The following is a 25,384-nucleotide window of genomic DNA, read 5'->3' on the forward strand; positions in this document are numbered from 1 at the left end:
AGCTGTCCGCCGCACCCGTGTTAGGGAGGTGTTTGAAAAGTCTGAAAATCTCGTCCCCTGCGTAGTGGAGTAGCAGGGATCTTTTTATTGCGTCATCCGTCTCACGTGTGACTACAAAGTAGTTCTCTAGTCTTTCTAGCCAAATCTTCCAGCGGGGTGAGGCCGTGGACGGGTCGATCGCTTCGCTGAATGGCGGCAGGACCCCGCCCACGGCGTGTTGAAAGGGGATATTGACGACAGGCGCTGCTCCAGCTCCATCCCCCATGGCGGAGACTCCCAACTAGGGTGGCGATAGCTTCAGGTCTAGTCCGTCCCCTCAGGAATTCGCAGCAGCACGTGTACCTGTGTAGGGATCCGCACCGTCCGCTCTCCTCGTGTCGCGGCACCCTCCTGCGCCACGTGCGCCGTGCCTGGCGAGCCTCCGGATGGTCAGGACTGCTGCAGACGAGCTCCCAGGTTTCCAGGATGTTGGCAGTTGTCCCTCCAGGCGTCAGCACACTCTCCAGGGACACGGCAGACCAAAAACGCGGTGCACGCGAGATGCGTGAGGGTTTGTAGGGTCTTTTCCCGCTTCCCACGCGAAATGCGTGAGGTTTGGCAGGGCTCCGGTGCCGCGGACCACGCGAGATGCGTGAGGTTTGGCACAGCGTCGCACAACTCCAGACCGGAGCACCGCGGGAACCAGCGGATGGCTCGCACCCTCACCGGAGGGCAGCCAGAGGGGATTGAGGTCGCATCCCAGCAGGCAGGTGCAGTGGTGGCAGGGAAGAGTGCACCAGCAGCAGCAGGCCCACAGGCAGGAGCCAGGGTATTTGCGGTCGGCGCCGCGGAAGAGGAGCGGACTGCTCCGTTGGGTGCTGGTGCACGGGCGAGGGTTGGGCCCCCTCCGCTCGTCGCCAGTGTAATGGTGTAGGCAATTGGGACCAGGCCCTGGGCTATTAGCTTGCGCAGGGGTGGAAGCGCACAGCGCACACCATTCAGTCTCACTATCAGAGCCCAGTCGGAAGTGACGTGTCCGAGCACACGCCTTCCATTTATTGATTCCCCGCAGGCCACGCCTGGCCTGCGGATGAGGGGATGCATGCGTGCAACAACTAGAGTGCTAACAGCACTACAGCCTCTAATGCCTCTTTCCACAAAATAATCCACATTTTGTAAAGCACACAATCACCCACATGGTGCTGGGCTAATCTGCCGCCTGTGCTGGGGATCGAACCGTGATTCTCAAAAGCCGAAGATAGTCGCCCTAGCCACGGCGCCACCACACCTCTAACGCTCTGTATGCCTGCATGCACCTGCACCCTGTGCTTGTTTGCTTCCAGGCCGTTGTTATTGTTTTGCCAGATCACAGGCTGGCATCGCGTGCTTTATCAATTTGTTCCCCTGGTCACCACTGCTGCCTGAGGGATTCCAGCGCTGCCTTAGAAACTGCCGACTAATGCCACTTCAAGTCGCTGGCACTCCGTGTTTGCAAACACCCCAGGGACTGGTGTGCTTGTAGCTGTCTCGTGATCGTTGCAAGCAGCATTTGGCAAGGCTTATAAACGGACGTTATAAAGATGTTCTGTTCTGGGTGCTTTGCTGGTAGCATTAGATGGTAAATTTGATTTTTAGCTGCTAACTTTCATTGTACATTTGCTTAAGTGTGCACTGAAAGTATATCTCGAGGCGTCCCTGCTGTGTAACACACAATGTTTACTTGAACCATAAACGCTTTCATTTTCTAAATTCCCTACTGCGCAAATAGTTTTTTTTCTTTACCATAAATAACGTCAGTTTACGATTTATTCTTACTGATATGGGTAGTGGGTACTTTTGGATGACGCTGGCATTTATTTAACACTCCCAACCACACTGCTCGCAATTTATTAATACCGTATAAACTTGCTCACCAAATGCTTCATCAGGAAGCTAATTTCCCCTGAGATGAAATTTAACACCATTTTACATATTGTGCGACGTGTGCTATTTTGCTAATTTCCTTTTGTGGTGCTCACTGCAGCAAACAGGTCGAGGTTCCCTTGTATTTTTTATAAAGCAAAATCATTTTTATATTCTGTCTTCTGAGATGAAAAAGGATTCGTTATATTTGCAGTAGCACAGGCGTGTTGATCACGCCAAAAATTAAATGGAGCGAATGCGACGCTTGTGCAATATGTAACATGAACTGAATAGCGCCTTGTAGGATGCGCTCTAGTCTATGAGCGTGAACGCGATGACGCGTCACGCCATAGACAGGAGCGCGATGCGCGCGCATGCGCACTAAGCGCCAGAGTGAAGGCGCGAACGGGGAAAGCGGCAGTTGGCGACCGGAGCGGTCGCTGTGTAGACGCTCGGCGCCCTTGTGCTCCATTTAAGTTAATTACTTGTTTATATGGAAATAAAGACAAGGCATTCTTACCTACCTGGACTCAGTGCATAGTGTGGGGTGCCCCAGTGTTGTCCAGCGCTTCCGAGTTGTGGGTCAGCCCAGGGGGTACCACTTTGAACCACGAGGTGTTCCTCGACACTTCTTCCCCTTCCTTGCGCGCGGTCACCATCGTTCCTTTCGTGGCTGTCACAGTCCACGGTCCCGGTTCGTAGGGCGTCTGGAACTTCCCTCCAGGACGTCTGTTCCGTATGACCACTTGGTCTCCCCGGCACAGCCGTCGTGTTGTCGCCCTACGACGCTGACTTGCTCGATGATTGTTCTGTCGCCTTCGCTCCTGGGTCTCATCTATGTCATTCGGGGTCGGTCCCATCCCCGGGGCGGTGGGGAGTAGATCCCTGCGTTGTCCTTGGAACATGAGGGCCCACGGGCTTCTCTGGGTGGTGCAGTGAGGGGTCCCTCTGTATTCCCGTAGGAAGTCATGTAATCTCTGTTCAGGATCTGCCTGCTCTACCATCGCTATCCGAAATGTCTTATTTAGAGTTCGCATAAATCTTTCAGCCTCCCCATTTGCCTGCGGCCATTGGGGTGTTATGCGCCGGTGTGTGATGCCTCTGGCCTTCAGGAAAGTTGCGAACTCCGCTCCCTGGAACGGTGGTCCGTTATCGCTTTTGAGTTCTTCCGGGTAGCCAAACATGGAGAACAGTTTTTCTAACGCGGGCCCCACGTGTGTGAAGGCCGTGGAGTCGATTCTTTCAACGAATGGGTATTTCGAGTATGAGTCAATAGCCACCAGTGTGTGTCCTTCCCCCGGGAAGCTCCCGAAGTCTACACTTATTTTGGTCCACGGGGTGGTGCATGCCTCCTCCGTGATGATTGGGGCTGGCCTCTCTGGATCACCCGTCAGTTGACAGGATAGGCAGTTTTTCACATATTCTTCAACCATAGTTTCCAGCTCGGGAAACCACACCTTCTCCCGCATGCGAGCCTTCATTTTCGCAGTGCCTTGGTGGCCGCCGTGGGCGAGTTGCGTAGCTCGATGCCTAAGGCGTTGTGGTACCACTAGTCGTGTTCCCCTTAGTAGCACGCCATCGTCAGTGGCACTGAGTTCATGACGGACGTGCCAGAATTTTGTGAGGGCCTCCTTGTCCGCTGCTGTCCAGGTGTTGGGGGGGTGTAGGTAATTGGCCCAGGTTCCTTCCTGGATGGCTTGCAGCGATCTCATGTATGGGTTGTCATCAGCGGCTGCTTCTTTGATCTCACTGATGGTCAGGCACAGGGGGCAGGATGTGAGTGCCACCCATCGGGCGTACTCTTCGCAGTCATCATCGGTGGAGGCCGGCTCCTGAGGTAGTGGATGGCGCGATAGGTAGTCCGCCGGGTTCTTGGCTCCTGGCCGATACACCACCTCCATTCCATACGACTGCAGCTGGATCACCCATCTTTCAATGCGTGGTGGTGGATGCGGGGCTGTGCCCTTGAAGAGGTGTACTAGGGGTTGGTGATCTGTGACCATAACGAAGGGGTGGCCTTGTAGGTAAAGGTGAAAATGGCTGCAGGCCCATTTGATTGCCAGGGCTTCCCGCTCAATTTGGGCATACCTGGTCTCGGTGGGGGTCAAGGCCTTGCTAGCGAACGCTAGTGCTGTCCATTGTCCGGGTTCATGTTCCTGGGTCAGGACTGCCCCCAGGCCTACCGGGCTGGCGTCGACAATGACCTCGGTGCGTTTCCCCGGATCAAAGTAGGACAGTGTGGCGTTTTCCAGGAGGGCATCCTTGATGCTCTGGAATGCTTCATTTTCCTTAGTGCCCCACTGCCAAACGGCGTCCGTTTTGGTGAGGGCTCGTAGGGGTTCACTTTTCGTGGCTAGACCCGGTATGAATCGGCCACAGTATGTAGCCATCCCGAGGAAGCTTCTCACCTCCGTTGGTGACTTGGGTGCTGGAGCGTCTTTGATGGACTTGGACTTCCTCGGGTCGACTTGAATTCCTTCCTGGTTAAATATGTAGCCAAAGAATTCGATCGACGACTGAAAGAATTGACATTTGTCTTTGTGGAGTGTTGCTCCATATGCACTTAGTCTCTTCAGGACGTTCCGTAGATGTTTGTAATGGTCAGATGCGGTGGACGAATGTATTAGGATATCATCGCTAACGTTGATGACTCCTGGCAGCCCAGATAGGAGTTCCCTAATGGTGTTTTGGAACACCTCAGCTGCTGATGATATCCCGAAGTTGAGGCGTTTGTAGCGCCTGAGGCCGAGGTGAGTGCTGAATGTCGTGATGAATCGGCTCTCCTCCGCCAGGGGTAGTTGATGGTATCCAGCATTAAGATCAATTTTGGAGAACCATTTTGAGCCGTTTACGTCGGCCACTATGTCGTCCATCGTGGGCGTCAGGTGCCTCTCTCTCCGGATGGCTGTGTTTGGTAACCGCATATCAATGCACAAACGGATTTCGCCCGGCTGTTTAGGCTTTTCGACGATGACCATGGGTGAAACCCATGGAGTAGGCCCCGTCACCTTTTCAATAACCCCAAGATTCTCTAGTTTCTCGAGTTCTTTCTCCACCAGGGGTCGCAGGTGGAAAGGTATCCGGCGGTGTCGCAGGGCTGTGGGGGAGATCGATTTGTCGATGTGGAGTTTGATGGGGTCGCACTTGATGCACCCTAGTCCCTTGAATAGTTCAGGGAAGCGCTCCAGCAACTCGTCCACTTGGTGGGCTCGGATCCGGTTGGCAAAGGCTATTAATTTCAGATCCTCCGCCGTGTGGCTACTCAGTAGGGTGTCAGCCTCCCGGTTGATGATGTGGATTGTTGCCGTTATTTCCTCCTCATCTGCTCGGATGGGTACCACGATCTTCCCCTTGAGAGGTAGGGGTGTATCCGCGCCATAGGCAAAAGATTCTCGTTTTAGATGGTAGGACCTCAGGGCGGGGACGCAGTTTGTTGAATTGCTGTAGTCCCATCACATTGACAGTGGCCCCCGTGTCAATGATCGCCTTCACTTCGCTTTGTCCCATTTGTACCACGCAGGTTGGCTGTGGTCTTCTCCGCTGCTTGAGTTCCCGGGCGAAGGAGACGACGTACGCCTCTTCGTCTTCCGAGTCCGAATCATCATCATAGACCGTGGGCAGGTGCTTCTCTGACTTCTCCGGGCCCGGATCGGCTAGTGACAATTGGCGGACGGCTTTGGTGGGTGTCCAAGACTTCTTAGGGTTTCTCATCTGGTTCTTCCTGCGGCAGACTGATGCGAAGTGATTTGGGATTCCACAGTTCCCACAGGTCTGTCCCTGAGCTGGGCAGTCCTTGGCCGCGTGTGGTTCATGGCCACAGTATCCACAGCGGGCCTGAGGTGACTTCTTTCGATATCCTTTCTGTGCCTGGCCACGTGTCCGAGGCCGCACGGCGTCCGCGCGTTCTATCTTGATGTTTTCCGCCTTAATCGGGGTTTTATGCAGGGCCTGTTCCATGGCTGTTGCTCTGACATCTGAGAGCTCGTGGGACCTGGCCAAGATGAGGATGTCTTCCAACAGGATTCCAGGCTTACGGAGAATCTGACCTCTCAATGTCTTGTCCCGGCATCCCTGGATCAACTGTCTCCTTATGGCTCTGGGCTGATCCTCATCGGTGGAGCTGGCCAGCTCCCTGACGCGCGTGTGGAATTGATCCATTGTCTCTCCGTCTCGTTGACGTGCCTGTCCCAACTTGAATACCTCGAAGTCCACGTTCAGTTGGGGATCAAAATGTCCGTTGAGAGCGGTAACCGCGGCAGCATAGCTGTCCGCCGCACCCGTGTTAGGGAGGTGTTTGAAAAGTCTGAAAATCTCGTCCCCTGCGTAGTGGAGTAGCAGGGATCTTTTTATTGCGTCATCCGTCTCACGTGTGACTACAAAGTAGTTCTCTAGTCTTTCTAGCCAAATCTTCCAGCGGGGTGAGGCCGTGGACGGGTCGATCGCTTCGCTGAATGGCGGCAGGACCCCGCCCACGGCGTGTTGAAAGGGGATATTGACGACAGGCGCTGCTCCAGCTCCATCCCCCATGGCGGAGACTCCCAACTAGGGTGGCGATAGCTTCAGGTCTAGTCCGTCCCCTCAGGAATTCGCAGCAGCACGTGTACCTGTGTAGGGATCCGCACCGTCCGCTCTCCTCGTGTCGCGGCACCCTCCTGCGCCACGTGCGCCGTGCCTGGCGAGCCTCCGGATGGTCAGGACTGCTGCAGACGAGCTCCCAGGTTTCCAGGATGTTGGCAGTTGTCCCTCCAGGCGTCAGCACACTCTCCAGGGACACGGCAGACCAAAAACGCGGTGCACGCGAGATGCGTGAGGGTTTGTAGGGTCTTTTCCCGCTTCCCACGCGAAATGCGTGAGGTTTGGCAGGGCTCCGGTGCCGCGGACCACGCGAGATGCGTGAGGTTTGGCACAGCGTCGCACAACTCCAGACCGGAGCACCGCGGGAACCAGCGGATGGCTCGCACCCTCACCGGAGGGCAGCCAGAGGGGATTGAGGTCGCATCCCAGCAGGCAGGTGCAGTGGTGGCAGGGAAGAGTGCACCAGCAGCAGCAGGCCCACAGGCAGGAGCCAGGGTATTTGCGGTCGGCGCCGCGGAAGAGGAGCGGACTGCTCCGTTGGGTGCTGGTGCACGGGCGAGGGTTGGGCCCCCTCCGCTCGTCGCCAGTGTAATGGTGTAGGCAATTGGGACCAGGCCCTGGGCTATTAGCTTGCGCAGGGGTGGAAGCGCACAGCGCACACCATTCAGTCTCACTATCAGAGCCCAGTCGGAAGTGACGTGTCCGAGCACACGCCTTCCATTTATTGATTCCCCGCAGGCCACGCCTGGCCTGCGGATGAGGGGATGCATGCGTGCAACAACTAGAGTGCTAACAGCACTACAGCCTCTAATGCCTCTTTCCACAAAATAATCCACATTTTGTAAAGCACACAATCACCCACATGGTGCTGGGCTAATCTGCCGCCTGTGCTGGGGATCGAACCGTGATTCTCAAAAGCCGAAGATAGTCGCCCTAGCCACGGCGCCACCACACCTCTAACGCTCTGTATGCCTGCATGCACCTGCACCCTGTGCTTGTTTGCTTCCAGGCCGTTGTTATTGTTTTGCCAGATCACAGGCTGGCATCGCGTGCTTTATCAATTTGTTCCCCTGGTCACCACTGCTGCCTGAGGGATTCCAGCGCTGCCTTAGAAACTGCCGACTAATGCCACTTCAAGTCGCTGGCACTCCGTGTTTGCAAACACCCCAGGGACTGGTGTGCTTGTAGCTGTCTCGTGATCGTTGCAAGCAGCATTTGGCAAGGCTTATAAACGGACGTTATAAAGATGTTCTGTTCTGGGTGCTTTGCTGGTAGCATTAGATGGTAAATTTGATTTTTAGCTGCTAACTTTCATTGTACATTTGCTTAAGTGTGCACTGAAAGTATATCTCGAGGCGTCCCTGCTGTGTAACACACAATGTTTACTTGAACCATAAACGCTTTCATTTTCTAAATTCCCTACTGCGCAAATAGTTTTTTTTCTTTACCATAAATAACGTCAGTTTACGATTTATTCTTACTGATATGGGTAGTGGGTACTTTTGGATGACGCTGGCATTTATTTAACACTCCCAACCACACTGCTCGCAATTTATTAATACCGTATAAACTTGCTCACCAAATGCTTCATCAGGAAGCTAATTTCCCCTGAGATGAAATTTAACACCATTTTACATATTGTGCGACGTGTGCTATTTTGCTAATTTCCTTTTGTGGTGCTCACTGCAGCAAACAGGTCGAGGTTCCCTTGTATTTTTTATAAAGTAAAATCATTTTTATATTCTGTCTTCTGAGATGAAAAAGGATTCGTTATATTTGCAGTAGCACAGGCGTGTTGATCACGCCAAAAATTAAATGGAGCGAATGCGACGCTTGTGCAATATGTAACATGAACTGAATAGCGCCTTGTAGGATGCGCTCTAGTCTATGAGCGTGAACGCGATGACGCGTCACGCCATAGACAGGAGCGCGATGCGCGCGCATGCGCACTAAGCGCCAGAGTGAAGGCGCGAACGGGGAAAGCGGCAGTTGGCGACCGGAGCGGTCGCTGTGTAGACGCTCGGCGCCCTTGTGCTCCATTTAAGTTAATTACTTGTTTATATGGAAATAAAGACAAGGCATTCTTACCTACCTGGACTCAGTGCATAGTGTGGGGGGCAAAGAACATTACATTGGCGACGAGGCTGGGACCACGAACACCAGGCACCACAGTGGTCAGGAGCAGACTCTCCATGACAGCCCCACACCTCCAGCAGTAAGAAACAAAACAAGGAAAAGACGAGCAGAGGGCGTGGCAGTAGCTGAAAAACACGGGAACCATCCTATCCAGCTCCTACAACCAGGTCAGTGCTGGGCTAGTGAAGGAGAGCAAAGCCAGCATCCTGGCAGCCAAAGGCAGTGACCCCAAGACAGAGGAAGGGGCGCAAATCGACGACCCCACGCAGACTAGAAGGGATAGCACGCCAGGCAGCCCCAGAGGGCAAGGGAACACGGCAGGGAGTGCAGGAGCATCCGGTGTGCCCAGTCAACACAGTGCCCAGGTGGGAGACCCCAGAAGTGCAGCTAAAATGGCAAATCAAGCGTCTGCGCTGATGGCCCCTGTTCCATTCTTGCCTAGACCGGGCGAACCACAGTTAAAATGGGAGGACTGGAAGGAATATTTTCAAAACTATATTGAGGCACTCGAAGATGAGAATGAAGGGGAATTCACCTCGGAAAGGAAGAAGAGACTATTGCTCCACAACCTGGGCCCGGAGGGGGTGAGAGTGTTCAAGAATCTGGTGCCCAAGGAGAGGGGAGCGACGGAGACAGATGTCTTTAAAAACGCACTGGATGACTTGGACAGCCATTATCGCCCAGCAGTCTGTGTCTCCATAGACAGGTATAATTTCCAACAGCGGAAGCAGGAGGCTGGTGAGTCGATTGATGATTATGTGGCAGCGCTCCGACGCCTGGCCATCACGTGCCAATATGGAGGTCTTCAGGAGGAATATATAAAGGACCAAATTGTTATGCACACCACGTGCAGGTCTGTCCAGGACAAACTGTGGGCGCAGAGCGAGACATCCCTTAAAGAAGTTGTGGCGATGGTCAAAAAGGCTGAGATGTCAAGGCGCGGTGCGGAGGCGGCAAAACGCGAGAACGCACCGAGGCAAATGGTTAACAAGATAGATGATGCACCCCAGCCCGGAAGACCCAAGGGAGCGTATGGAGATCAGAGGAAGGACTCGAGATGGACAGGGAAGCAGGCAGTCCGCCCTAGTTCAGACATCAGGTTTGCATGTTACAGATGTGGCAGCACGGCACATTCGGCGCAGGATAAACGCTGTCCCGCGTTCCGCGCCAGATGCTCGTTTTGTGGCCTGGTCGGCCATTTTGAGAAAGTCTGCCGCAAGAAGGGGAAGAAATCCACGGTCAAGTGCGTCGATGCGGCCGCAGCCGACGTCAGCGGGGAGGACGACCTGGATGACGACGACTTGGTGTTATGCATCGAGGACCAGGTACTTGAGGTGACGGGAAAGCGAAGAGACAAGCCTCGCACGGACATGTTGATAGGGGGAGTGAAGGTACACGTGGCCGTCGACTCAGGATCCCCTTGGACCATCGTGCAAAGATCCATATGGGAGGAAGACTTTGTGCCTGTGGTGGGGCCAGACCTATGGCCGCCGGACATCAGACCCATCTCGTACACGGAAAATGCCATTCCCTTGGTGGGGTGCCGAGACTTCACATTCGAATTCAGAGGGAGGTCAGCCACGTGCACCCTGTATATAGCGGAAAGAGGACCTTCAGTGCTGGGGTGGAGAGATGCAGGAGATCTGGGGATCATACTCAACCCGGGAGGAAAAGAACAGATTCTCTTGACAGACGAGTGGCCCCTCACGAGTGGAGAAGATTGGAAGTCAGCATACCCCAAAGTTTTTGACGGCTCAGTGGGAAAACTGGACAAGTTCGTTCACAAAATGGTCCTCAAGGAGGGCGCAGTACCAGTGGTGCATAAAGTCAGGAACATTCCCATGTCTACCAGCGGAGCAGTACAACAGGAACTCCGGAGGCTAGAGGAGCAAGGCGTCATAGAGCCGGTGGATAGTGCGGAGTGGCTATCCCCCTTGGTTGTGGTCAAGAAGCCAAATGGGCAGGTTCGGCTCTGCGTTGACCTCCGCGAGCTCAACAAAAGTCTCATCGTGGAGAAGTTTCCTCTTCCCAGAATCGAGGAGATGCTCGCCAAGACTAAAGGTGTGACTCACTTTTCCACTATAGATCTCACGTCTGCATACTACCAGATTGAGCTGCATCCATCGAGCAGAAAGTACACCGCCTTCATTACTCCATTCGGGTGCTACCAGTTCCGGAGGATGCCCTTTGGCCTGGCATCCGCAGCGGCTGTCTTTCAGAAGCTGATGTACCGGTTGTTCAAGGACATTCCAGGAGTACAGTACTTTCAAGATGACATCTTGGTGATGGGCTCTTCCAAAGGTGATCACGACAGGAAGTTGCGGAGAGTGCTGGAAGTGTTGCAGAACAAAGGGCTAACGGCGGAATGGAGCAAGTGCAAGATAGGGACCCATTCGGTGACCTACTTGGGCCATGAGATCAGCACGAGTGGAATTTCACCCAAAGAACGAAATGTGAAGGCTATAAAGGATGCAAAGGCGCCAAGCTCCAAGGAGGAGGTGAGGTCGTTCCTTGGAATGGCCGAGTATTATAGTAAGTTTGTGAGACACTTTGCCACCAGGACGTACAGAATGCGGCAACTCATCAGAGACAAAACCAAGTTTGAGTGGGACGCAGAAGCGCAAGCGGAGTTTGACACAATCAAAGACTGCATCAGTCAAGCTGTTCCATTGCAAGGGTTTGTCCCCTCGGGCCAGACCGTGGTAACCACAGATGCCAGTGATAAGGGCTTAGGGGCGGTTCTGGCTCAAGTGAGGGATAATGGAGCCACTGAGACGATCTGCTTTGCTTCCCGTGCGTTGTCCCCGACCGAGCAACGATACAGCGTAATTGAAAAAGAGATGCTGGCAGTCACCTGGGCTTTAGGCAGATTCAGACAGTTCGTTTGGGGTACGAGATTCAAGCTGCAAACGGATCATAAACCCCTGATCAAGGTCTTGACTTCCTCGGGTCATGAGACAGCGACCCCGAGAATAGCCAAAATGACTCTGAAGCTGCTCGATTACACCTATGATGTCGAATACCTGCCGGGAACACAGAACAGGGTGGCGGATTATCTCAGCAGGGCTGCGGCGATGGAAGTGGCGCCAGAGGATGCCCTGGACAAGGAGGAGATGGTGGCAAGTATGGAGGACTATGAGAGTTCGATAAGTGTCCAAGAATGGAAGGCCGCCTATGATGAGGACATGGAAAAAGTGGAGATCAAGAGATACTTGACATCAGGCTGGCCTGACAAAAGGAAGCTCGCTGATGGAGTACGGAGGTTCTATGAAATAAGGGAAGAACTGTCCCTGAGTGATTCTGGGGTGTTTATCTATAGGGGCGAAAGAGTCGTGCCGCCAGATTCACTGGTACCCAGATTGCTAACTATACTACACGAGGGCCACCTAGGTATTGTAAACACCAAAGCACGCGTTAAGCAGATGTATTGGTGGCCAGGCATGGATGTCTGCATTGAGAGGCAAGTAAGGGAGTGTGGCCAATGCCAAGGCGCTGACAAGGTGCTGAGGCCACTCCGACCGGCCATGGGGAAGTTTGACACGCCACAGGGACCTTGGGAGAATGTGGCAATCGACATACTGGGACCGGTCCTGGGCAGCAAGGGAGTGAACAAGTATTTGTGTGTGGTAATGGACAAGTATTCAAAATGGCCTGAGGTGGACATTCAAGAATCCATGGACACTGACACGATTTTGAGATTTCTTACTTCAGTTTTCTTAAGGGAAGGCATCCCCAAAAACCATCCTCAGTGACAATGGCCCGCAGTTTGTCTCGGACAAATGGATTAGGTTCATGAGGAGGAATGGTATTGAATCCAAACACACGGCAGTGTATCATCCCGCATGCAATGGTCAGGTGGAGCGGTTCAACCGTGTGCTGATGGGCTCCATACAGGCGGCCATCATGCAGGGAAAGGATTGGGAGACCGAGGTAATGAGTATGCTGTGGTCCTACAGGATCACCCCCACGGCGGTGGGGTACAGTCCATTTCAAGTACTGAGAGGACGGCATCCGTTCACACGGGACAATGTAGTGTGGAGGGAGAAGACCATCACTAGTAAATGGTCCCCTGCGGTGGTTCAACACAACTTGGAAAAAGCCCAAAAGATCTATGCTGCGAATTATGACAAACGTCGGAACGTGAAAGGAACAGAGCTGGAGGAAGGAGAGTGGGTTAGGGTTAAACTCCCTACCCTTCAAAAGAAAGGCGACAGCAAGTATAGTCAGCCCCTACAAGTCAAGGAGGTGCGAGGTAGAGCAGCCCTCCTCAGCGATGGCAGGGTGTGGTCCCAAGACCGCATGGCTAGAGTAAACAAGATAGTCGTGTGGCCCAAGCTGGAAGAGACAGAGGCACAGAAGGACTTCCATGAGAACACGCCTCGACTGGAGCAGGCTGATGAAGTGATGTCCGAGGGAACAGGAGAGGACAGTGAGATAGAAATTCCCGGCGCAGGGTGCGCAGTCAGAGATGTCACACCGACTGGAGTAACACAGAGTGGAGATTGGAGAGATGGTGTGAGACCAGGCGGAGACAGAGAGGTGGAAGAGAGCATGCCGGTAAGACACACCCGTAGTGGCCGGGCAGTTACAGTGCCCTCAAGATATAGAGACTATGAAATGGGTGGACATTAATAATAAGTTGGCACCCTGGCTGCCTGCCAGAGAACATTGGGGAACCAGGGACAATTCCGTAGAGTTTGTAAAGTTAACTTTGTTTATTGTGAAAAAGGGGGAGATATGTAGGATGCGCTCTAGTCTATGAGCGTGAACGCGATGACGCGTCACGCCATAGACAGGAGCGCGATGCGCGCGCATGCGCACTAAGCGCCAGAGTGAAGGCGCGAACGGGGAAAGCGGCAGTTGGCGACCGGAGCGGTCGCTGTGTAGACGCTCGGCGCCCTTGTGCTCCATTTAAGTTAATTACTTGTTTATATGGAAATAAAGACAAGGCATTCTTACCTACCTGGACTCAGTGCATAGTGTGGGGGGCAAAGAACATTACACGCCTTTGTACAAAGTAACACCAGCAGTGAGTGCACTTTACGTAATCCATCCCTTAGTTCCACGAGGCAAAACGAACTCTCTTAGATGGAATAAGGGGCGTTTCATGTGACGAAACCCTAGACAACATGATTAACAAAGATTCAGCTTGGAGCAGAGGCGCAACTAGAGCCAAATTTCGGGGGTGGGTGGGGTCTAAGAAAAACATTGGGGGGGGTAATTCTTCAAGCAATAGGCAGAGTGGAGCTGCAGGGGCTCTAAGAAGGGGTGAAAAAACAACAAAGCCTCGTTAACATATAAATGGTATTTTAAAGAGCTGTGAAGTACTGGGGGGTGGGGGGAGGGAGGTAACATTGCGCGCCTGGCTTGGAGTATAGCTTCCTAACTTTTGGGATACTAGTATTTCAAGAGTACGGCCAGATAAGCCACGGTATATGCTTTGTGAATATAGCTCTCTGCTTATCTGTGCCTGTCTCTTCTAGGGTTAAAGAGTCATCACAAAGTAACGGAGGCGGGGTGTGGTGAAGGGCATAGTGGGCAGGACACAAAGATGAAAGCAAGGATTGCTCATGAGTTATTTTTTTTATCATACTGGCTTTGAATTGCATATACATACACTGTAAAGGTTTACAGAAAGCGCATAAATGGAAAGCTGGAGTATTGTGCCTGTGGCCAAGAGCAGTGGTTCTTAACCTGTGCTCTGGGGTCACCTAGGAGTCCGCGACGCATATTCAGGGGCCCCACTACTAACTAGGAAATTAAATATAATTAAGAGATTAATAAAGTGTACATAAATGAAGAGGCAAAACGTAAAACTGAAAATGTTTTAAATGTTCCATGGGTGTGAAAAAATTTGAAATTCGAAGAGACAAATTAAGGTAATGTTCTTAGATTGATTCTTTGGAGCAGTGCAAATGCATTAAACAGAATATACAATGGATGATGGGTGCCCCTAGTTGAATATCGAAACCATTCTATTTATTAAGCTTCCAAAGGTATTTCACAGTTGATTGCCTACACCCAATGGCCGGCAACAAAGTAAGAAATATAACATTAAACCCAGCATTTGCCTACAACCCTGGGGCCAGCAGCGGAAGTCAGGCAGAGTATTAAAACATTAAACTAAGACAAGTAGGATAACCAAAGCCACTCCAACCACCCCATGCTCCTCCATATAAGAATGCATTGTCAATATCTAGATGTTGAAATAGCCCCAATGAGAGGAAACTCTATATGGTCAGAGGTAATCTTTAATCAAGAGTGGTAGAAACAGTGGGGACCAGTCAGGGTGGTCGCAAGTAAGAGGGGCAAGTCAGCTCTCTAAATTCAGAGGATAATATTTGTGTAAAAGTGTCCCACCGGTCGGCAAAAAGATGGATTTCAGTGCTAAGGACAATGTCTCCATCCCTAGTATATACCAAAATCTGTGTGGCCAGGAAGTATGATTGGGAATCCAATTGGTGCCCCAAAGGGACAAGATCACCTGATGAGCAGCGCCCAGGGCCATTACCATTTTCCTTCCCCAAATGTAATGTAGGGGGAAAGTCAAAGGATTTGAGAGCCCCAGAATAGTGTATCTGAGAAGCCTAGGGATGGATGTGTGAAAAGCGGTGTCAATCTCAGAGAGAATTTGATCCCAAAATCTGGTAAGTTTCAGGCAATGCCATAAAAGATGTAGAAGAGTCTTGGGATTTCCACATCCCTGCCAACAGTACCCCAAATGCCCCAAGTCCCACCTGCAAATTCAATCTGATGTTAGGTACCAATAAGAGGTGATCTTGTTTCAGTACTGGCCATGTTGTGAGCTGTGTGGTGAACCATGTGAAAAATGTCTTTCCATTCTTTAGAGGTGAGAACCCACCCCAGTTCTGTCTTCCAGCGAATCTGGCCTTTGGATTTTGCAAGGGTGCCCTCCATGGCAAGCATGGTGTATAATGGTGTATAATTCAGATATGAGATGTTTGTCATCCTTTTTAAGCAGTAGCCATTTGTCTAATGGAGTCGAGGGATGCCCTGCTCCTAATTGATAACTGGGGATGTCACCAAGTGTCGAAGCTGTATATATTGAATATCTTCCATCTCCTTAAGAGAGTTTTCAGCTTGTAGGTTATTGAAGGTGATAAACCCGTTCTGATCAAAAAGAGATCCTATTCTTTTACAGCCCCAATCTGCCACCAATGGAACAACCTCGGCGTAAGCCCCAGGGGAAAGTCCGGGGTTAGCTAAAATTAGAGTCATCGGAGACGGGAATGTAGTGAGTCCAAATCGCACGGCTACCGCATCCCATATTTTAAGCGTGGAGCTGTGGATTGGGGAGGAGTATAGGCCCCAGGCTCTGTGCTTGCGTGGTAACCAGAACTCCTTGTAAATATTAGAGCACATAACAGCTTGGTCCACAAAGGATCAAGGCTTTTCGGACATGGATCAGTTCCATTTTACCAAGAAACAGAGTTGTACCGCTTGGAAATATCAGAGCACTATTGGAACCGCCAAGCCCCCATCCCTTTTCTGAAAATAAAGTAACCTTTGATGGAGGTGAGGTCTCTTACCATCCCACAAAACATTCTTTATATCTAGTTGCAAGGATCGCAAAGCTCTAAGAGGAGGGGTCAGGGAGAGCGGCTGGAAGATATATAGAATGAGCTGGAGTATGATAATTTTTAACAGCTGCTCTCCGGCCAATTGAAGACAGCTGAAGTTGTTTCTCCCCATGTGTCTGGGAGTTAAAGGTCGAATAATATTAAGACAGAGTATTAGAAAGGGAACTGGCTAATTGATGCCATGATAATCAATGGAGTCCATTGCCCATTCAAACTGAAATTGAGCATGCAGGGCAAGTTCATGTGTAGGGTGTACCGAGAGGTTCAGTATCTGCGATTATTTTTGTGGGCTTACTTTAACCTGTTAAGTGCTGCAGTTGAACGCTGAACGTTTGGAGCACTACCTGGCTGGTGCTGCGCACGTTCAACGGCCGACGCAGCCCTGCCCGTTTTTTAAAACTGCAGTGAAAAAACGGCTGTGGTTAACGGGTTAAAACCAGATACTTTGCCAACGAGATGGAATTCAGAAACCAGTGCAGGAAGTGAAGACATGGGGTTGGTTATGGACAGGATGACATCATTAGCATTAAGGCTGATGAGATGTTAATCTCAGCATTAAGGCTGATGGGATGTTGGTCCCTGCCAAACATGCCGTTGGTGATGTCAGGATTGTCTCCCAACTGTTGCGCCAAGGGTTCCATACATAAGTCGTGTGCCCTACAATAATGGAAAGATGGAGGAAAAGATGCCATTGACCCTCACCGATGCCCTAAAGGTTTTACAGATACATTGGTCCATCAACAGAACCCGTCCCCAAAGCCGAACAGGCGTAAGGTCACAAGGAGATAGGACCAGTGGAAGTAATCAAACACTTTCTCCACTTCTATGGAGAGGAGCAAAGCCTTCTTCTCTCTGAGACTTTTCAATTTTATCCAGAATATGGAGAAGGCACCTGGTCTTATCCCTGCATTGACGTGCCAGAATAAATCCGGTTTGGTCTGGCTCAATTAAGACCAACGTGAGTGGGTTCAGGCGATGGGCCAGGACGCCAGTGAATAGTTTAGCTTCTATATTAAAAAAAGAACTGGGTCTATAAGACCAATAACGAGTCAGGTCCTTTATAGGTTTCGATATGACCAAAATAGCTGCTCCCAACATGAAAGGTGTAAGGGACCCAGAGTCTGGGAATGCGTTGTACAGTCTAGTAAGAATGGGTGCCACCTCTTGGCAGAAAACCTTATGAAAGAGGGCACCAAACAGTGGCGGCTTGCCTAGGGAGTGCTGCGGGGCGGTAAGGCGGGGGAGGGGCAGGCTGGGCGGTAGTAAACTCCGGCAAATGGCGGAGTTTACTGGACTGTTCCAGGAATTAAAGCACAGCAGACCTTTTGAGGACATTGTTGAGGACCCGTATATTGAGGTGGGTAATCTTAAGGGCCAGGAATGTGAGACGGGGTGGACAGGGGTTGTTAGAGCTGACGTCTCCTGAGGGGACAGTTCACTGCAGTGAGCCCTGCAAAGCAAAGGAGAATCCCTTGATCAATTAGACAAGGGCCCAAAGTTTGGTTCGTATGGATAAGCAAAAGACAATGAGAAACCCCTACATAGAAAATTATCAAACAAGAACAGAAAAAATAGACATTGAAAAAGTCCATTATGACAGGGTGCATAGTCAGGAACATGAGCCAGAAAAGGTCAGGTCGAAGAAACCATTGGCACAGCAACAGATGGACCCCACAGAAAGGGATAGCGGGTTAACATACAGAACAAAGATCAGAGCGCTCTCTATCCCAGTTGTCAAGGTGCCTTCCTGCCAGGTATGGTAATATTACAAAAGAAGAGGTACCAGCGGTTCATGCCACATTGGTCTTGTCAGTGTCCTCCGTTAGTGCCTCCAGAACTGATTGACATTCCTGAGCTATTGTAGCATGGTCTGGTTTCTCAGTTGCACTGAAGTTCCCAACCTGCCGCCAGTGGGAGCCTTTATGAGTCAGGAGGTTTTTTAAATTTATTTATTTATTTACTTAAGAAGTTTCTATAGCGCTGACCAGAACCGGGGGTATCGGAGCGCTTTACAACAGGAGGGAAAGAAATCATACTTATATACAGTTTGAGAGGAGGATAAACGAGTTCATAAGTGTTTAAAAGATTACAATTGTGATGAGCGTCCGAGGTGCGCCATTGAGGTAGAGAGGTCTAGGGATCCAAGGTGCGCCGTTGAGGTAGAGAGGGTTAAAGGTAATCTCGATATATGGACAGTTTTGAGAGGAGGATAAACGTGTTCATAAGTGTTCAAAAATTACAACTGTGTTGAGTGTCTGAGGTGCGCCATTGAGGTCGAGAGGTCTGGGGGTCCAAGGTGCGCCGTTGAGGTAGAGAGAGTTAGAGGTAATCTCGATACATGGACAAAGATTAAGGCTGAGAGATTTCTCCGAGCAGCGATGGAGCAAGGCGAATAGGTTGGGGAGAGGGGGTGAGGTAGGCAGTGGATGCGCATTACCAGATGACTGATGACTGGAGGCTTGAGAGTCACGGATTTTAGTTTGGGAAGGCACGGTTGAGGTAGAGGACTTTTAGGAGGCTTTTGAATTTTGCAAAGGAGGGGGTAGTTCTGATGGGCACAGGGTCGGAGTTCCAGATTTTGGGTGCGTTTCCTGCAAAGGAGCGGGCTGCGGTTTTTTGTTTGCGCGTTTTCAGGGGGATGAGTAAGAGGTAGTTGGAACTCCTGAGACTTCAAGACTGGCCGGCTTTCTTAAGTTTAGAGGCTAGGTATTCTGGTTTCCCTGTGTGCAGGGCTTTGTGCGTGAGGCATGCAGTTCTGAAGCTGGCCTGCAATTCCACAGGGAGCCATTTTAGTTCTCTGAGAGTGGGAGAAATGTGGTCGTATTTTTTTACTCCGGTGACCATTCTGGCAGCTGCATTGAGGGTTGTTTTGAGTGGCGCTAGGTGGGAGAGAGCTGTCCCGGAGAGGATTGCGTTCCCGTAGTCGAGTCTGGACAACACAAGTGATTGGGTGGCTTGTTTGAGGTCTAAGGGTGGAATGTGGGGTTTTATTTTGTTGAGAAGCTTCAGGTTGAGGAAGGCACTTTTTGCGGAGTTCTTGATGTGGTTGGTCATGGTTAGCTTGTGATCAAGGGTGATTCCAAGTGATTTTACAGAGCTTGCTAAAGTGAGGTTACCGTTGAGAGGATCGATTGCTTTCAGCCATTCAATGATTTTCGGATTTTCTTCCTTGTTGGAGATGAGGAGAAATTTGTTTTTCCCCTGATTGAGTTTAAGGTGGTTGGCTGATAACCATTCTTGAACCTCTCTGAGGGTATTGTTAAGTCTTAGAATGTCATTGAAGGAGGAGGTTTCCAATTAGATCTGAGTGTCAAATGCATATAGATGGAAGGGGATGTTGGCTTTTTTTTAGAATGGTGGTGAGGGGTTCTATATAAATGTTGAACAATTGAGGGGAGAGAACGGATCCTTTGGGGACGGGTAGAAGGTCAGATAAAAAGGATTTGATTTTTACACTTTGGGAGCGATTTTGAAAGAAGGAGGAGAACCATTGAAGGACCACCTCATATGCACCTACACGGTCCTTGAGAGCCTTGATGAGAAGATTGTTATCCACTGTGTCAAAGGCCGCTGACAGATCCAGGAGAATGAGGAGGCAGCATTGATCCGAGTCAAGGGAGTTATGTTATGTTATGTTATGTTATTTTAAAATTTATAAAGCGCGCATACGCCCAAAAGCTTCTTGGCGCTGAAGAGAGAATAAAAACATAACAAGGAATACCAAAAAGAGTCGCTATTTCAAATAGGCCTGTGTAAAAAGAAAAGTCTTAAATGCCTTTCTAAAAGCAAGAAGGTCCTTACTCTGTCGCAAAGTCAAAGGGAGGGAATTCCACAAGGAAGCAGCTAAAAAGTGAAAACAGCTACCTCCCTGTCGTTTCTTCTTGAATCGGGGAACCTCAAGTAGATCTTTATGAGCTGATCTCAGACTTCGTGAGGGACTATATCTCCCTATCAGTTGTCTAATAAACATTGGGCCCTTGCCCTCCAAGGCCTTGAAAATAATGCAACCCACCTTAAATGTGGCTCTCTGTACCACAGGCAACCAGTGCAAGTTCTCTAATCCTGATCTAATTGATTCCCATTTAGGTACCTTGCAGATCAGTCTGGCAGCTTGATTCTGCAGGTATTGCAGTCTTCTAAGTTGACCAATTGGTGAACCCAGATAGAGGCTGTTTGAGAAATCAATATGGGAGAGAACTAAAGCACTGACTACCTGAATTAAGTCCAAATCAGTGAGGAAATGTGCAATTTTTCTGATCTTCCTCAGTTGAAAAAAGCCAGAGGAAACCACCGTTCCAATTTGAGATTTCAAGGTAAGGTCCTCATTAATGGTCACTCCCAGGCTCTTTACTGTTTGGGATTTTTTTGGAGGAGAACCCATGTCGGAAGGCCAGAAACGTGGGCTCCAACTGATCTCGCTCTTCCCAGGCAAGATCAGTTCGGTTTTCCCCGGATTTAATTTAAGATGATTTAAAGACATCCATCTTTGAATAAGAGACATGGTTGCCTGAAAATTCTCGGCTGCATTGGGTGAATTTAATGCGAAAACCAACTGCAGGTCATCTGCATAATTGTATACAGTAACCTTATGCTCTCTTAAGGAGAACAAAAGAGGCCGCATATATAAATTAAATAATAAAGGGGACAAGGAAGATCCTTGAGGAACCCCACAAAGGGAGCTATTTTTAGGGGCTGTGAAAGATCCCAGCCGAACAGACTGGGTACGTTCTGATATAAAAGACTTAAGCCAGGCCAAGGGCGAGTCCCGAAGACCGGCCTGTTCGACACGGTTAACCAGAATGGTATAGTCAACCGTGTCGAACGCTGCAGACAGATCCAAAAGCACCAAGGCCTGGTGTAAGTCTTTATCGGCATTAGACCTTAAGGTATTCTGAACGGCCAGTATTACTGCCTCGGTGGAATGACCAGGCCGAAAGCCTGCCTGGTTAGGTTGTAAATAACCAGAGTCTTCCACAAAATTTGAAAGGCTATTGGTGACGTGAGCCTCCAAGATCTTAGATAAATAGGGCAGAAGTGATATTGGCCGATAGTTGGAAAGATCTGAAGAGTCAATACCTGATTTTTTTGTAAGGGGAATCAATAAGGCCTGTTTGAAGCTGTTAGGGACTATCCCCGACGTAAGAGAATTGTTGAGCAGTGGGATCATGCTGTCTGGAATTGCCCAACCAATTTCTCTCATTATTTGAGGGGGGCAAACGTCCTCAGGAGATCCTGATTTGACTCTGATCAGTAAATCTAAAAAGGTTTTATTGTCAATTAAAGGAAAGGAATGCAGTGTTAAAGGATTAAAGAAAATGTCATCCATAGGGGCGCAAGCGGGAAGTTTGGATAAATTGTCTAATCAATAATATCTTTTCACTAAAAAAATAATTCAGCGAGTTACAGAGTATTTGTGAAGGAACTACTGGGGGAGAGGTTCTATCATCATTGCTCAATTCAGTCACAATCCTGAAAATTTCTTTCTACTTATTAGTCGCATTTATAATTTTTGTAGAGAAATAATCAGTCTTGTGAGTATGTAGTGTTTTTTGATAGGCTTTCCTAGTTGAACAATATGCAATCCTTGCTTGGGGGCAATAATTAGTTCGCCAGATTCTCTCTAGCTGCCTCACTTCTAGTTTTAGTTTTTTTAGCTCCGGCGTAAACCATTTATGTGCGTCCACGCCATGCGAATTGCAAAAGCGAGTAAGAGGAGCATAAGTGTCAATGGCAGTAGTTAGCCATTCTTTAAGCCTGTAATCAGCTGTCTCCACATCAGAACTCTGTGCAGGCAAAGTAGCCTTTAAAAAATGTAAAAAAGCTGACATATCCATGGAAGTCCATTTTCGAATAGTATTGGTAGTTTGCAGCTTAAATTGAGGGGTTTTATCAACACAAAAAGAGAAACTGATGCTAAAATGGTCAGACCAACTACAAGGTTTAATATCAATAGAATGTACGGGTAAATTCAGAGACCAGATTTGGTCGAGACTATGGCCTTTCTGATGAGTTTTAGTATCGATGTGTTGTATTAAATTAATGTCATTCAGAAGGTCCTTCATCTCAGCTGCTTGGGGGTCTAATGCTGTATTATCAAACCAAAGATTCAAATCCCCTATCAAAAGTAATTTGGAGTTATTTGTAGCCAGCGTAGCCAGTTGCTCGGCGAGAATGGAAGGAAATGTGGCCATAGTTTGAGGTGGGCGGTATAATAAGACCACTATAAGTGTCCCATTAGCAGTGTCTAATTTAGCAACTATATTCTCTACATTGGGTAAGAGTAGAGAAGGAAGTTGTCTAAGTTGATATTTCTTGTTGACAATGATGGCTGCTCCACCCCCAGCTTTACCTGCCGGACGAATTGCTGAGAGGATATAGTAGTCCGCAGGCAAGGCAACTAAAATATCTGGTAGGGAATCCGGAGTGAGCCATGTCTCGGTTAGTAACAGCAAATCCGGTTTTATATCAGATAGTAGCAGGAATATATCCATCTGGTGTCTGATCAAAGAGCGGGTATTTAAATAAATGCACCTAAATTTGCAAGTTGTACTTGGTGTGGTTTCCAACACCGCGTATTTAGGGGCAGATTCTGCAAATAGATTGGCAGGATTGCTGATGCCAAGACGAGATGTTCGTTTCGTCGTGTTAAGAGGTACGGGGGGACACATCATAGAAGTAGGTCTTAACGCTTGTAACTCAGCGGATGTGTAAGTATAGGAACCAACAGAATCCTTGGCCCCTAGCCCCGAACGTTCGCGGACGAGCGCAGACGAGCTTGACTCTAGCGCGACTCCGGCGCGCCTCCGTCGCGCTCGTCCGCTGCGCTCCCTCCAACACATCACGTTTTATGTGAGGGAGCCTCGAGCGACAGGACCGCTGCCACAGGTCCCAGTGCTCTCTGACTCCTCCCAATATGGCGCCCGTTCTCACCACCAGGCCGGCACTAGGAGCCGCGGTAGGTGAGCCGCCCTCCACTCAATCGGCAACAAGCCGCGATGGAACGGGGCAGAGGGGCCGCTGGCAAAGGTGAGAAAGCAAGTGGCGCTAGTAATCAGCTGCCCTGCACGCGTTTGGATGCAAAAACGCTCGCCAGCGTTTTAAAAAACAATCAATATCGAAATTACCGCATTACCCACAGTAATTAGTAAAAATACCAGTATTACAAAATAAAACAAATAATAAGTTTTTAAAAGCGATTTTGTCAGGTCTGCCTTGTGCAATATCTCTCATCAAATGGCGCCGGGGTGCTGCCACCAACCCGGAATCCACTGAGTTGAGGATGTCATCCATGATGTTAAGGATTGCAGTTTCGATGCTGCAGCCTTTTCTAAACGCCTGATTGGTGTTGGTCTAGGAGATTAATATTGTCGATATGTTGGTACAGTTGTCGGAGAACACATTTTTCGAGGATTTTGGCTAGGAAGGGAAGATTGGAGACAGGTCTGAAGTTGTTCAAGTCATTAGTGTCTAGGCCTGGTTTCTTCAGGGGAGGTGTGACTTGGCCCACTTTGAGGCAGTCCGGTATGATGCCTATTTTTAGGGAGATCATACCAGACTGCCTCAAAGTGGGCCAAGGAGGTCTAGGGAGGTGGTGCCAGGAGGATCCTCAGAGGAATCCCTAATACCCAGCACACTCTATGCTCCAGTTTAAGCTGAAGATGATCCAGAAGGGATGCCCCCAGGACTGTGATATGCTTGCCTCTCTAAGATGGGTAGTGACTGGGCAGGATTCTCTGCATTTCTGGAGAGTTATAGATGCTAGGTTTGGTATAGCACTGGTTTGTGACCTCGAAACTGGAGGGGATGGGCCTCCTGTGCTTTATGAAGGATAGTTTCTCAGTTGAATTTAGAAAAGCTCCAACCTTTGTACTAAAAGGAACATTTAGATTTTTTATATTTCCTTGTGAACTAAATGAAACATTTTATCATTTGGTTATGTATGTATCTGTTTCAGGAATGCTTGTTTCTTTATTGTTTTGAGGTTCAAATCTTCGAATTTGCTTAAGCTGCGGTTCATGGCTTCCATTAATGGCTCAGTGGGGGGGGGGGGTCCCCTGAATTTTAATAATTGTTAGGTGGATGCCCACAGAAGTCAAAATTTTAAGAATCACTGGCCCAAAAGCCTTAACTAATGTTTTGGAGTAAATTAAGATCCTGGAGGATAGAATGAAACTGAAAAGAATTATTCCAAGTCTCATGAAAAAAAGTAGTTTATATAATAATGCGCACAGTAAGTAATAATGCATTATTATTCGGCCTTCCCATGTTAGTGTGTGTTGACTTTGCCATTCGTTACCTCTATGCAATCTTTGATTTGCCTCTTTTTATGTCACTTTAGTTGTTACTGATGTCAACTTCAGTTTCATCGAGGTGATTTTCAGAATCTATTATGGGAAGTCAGTATTTTGGTGCAATTCTCACATCAAACAAAGATAGAAATCAAGGTTCGGTCATTGCAGTATTCCTTTTAAAGTTTGAAGATGTGAAGACTCTGTCCTAGCTGGGTCTGATGTAAGAGGGGAAGGTCATGCCATTCTAGTAAAGCTCATGGTGCTAAGGTCTATATTCCAGAATCCGGTCCACAGTAGTTCCCAAGAATCAAGAAAACAGTGGTCCTAGACAATTCTTATTCAAAGATATCACTTAATGTAGCTAAATGCGTATAGATGACATTCAGAAGGCACACATGAAAAGGTAAGGCAATGGGCCACTTTAAAAATGATAAATTATATTTAATTTATTTTCGTCAAATTTATGAAAATTCGTTCCAATCAAAAAGGTTCAAGTGCAAGATATGCAGTTAAACATGTACTTGACGGTTGTCATCAGGAGAAAGAAAATGGTGTGAGGAAATTGTGCTCTAGTGAAGGAAATGGAAGGAGAGTGAAAGGATTTCACATGGAGATAATTCAATCAATTCAAATAGAAGGGACCCGGAGATATCTTTAACAGAAAATGGTCTCCCTTACTGAGATTCCGGCCTACCCCTATGCATTAAATACAGTATTCTTTACACAGCAGTAATATCCATTGTTGTCACAGTGTAGCCACATCTGTGATTTCAGTATGGGGGATCAGGGTGGGGTGTAGGCCGATTTAGGGGGGTTCGACAAGTTTGAGAATTTGCAACTGCCAGAATTGCTGCCAGAATAGCAACTGCCAGTATTGCTTCAGCATTTTGCAGAGTGTAA

This window comes from Lissotriton helveticus, chromosome 8 (assembly GCF_964261635.1).
Source record: "Lissotriton helveticus chromosome 8, aLisHel1.1, whole genome shotgun sequence".
NCBI lineage: Eukaryota > Metazoa > Chordata > Amphibia > Caudata > Salamandridae > Lissotriton > Lissotriton helveticus.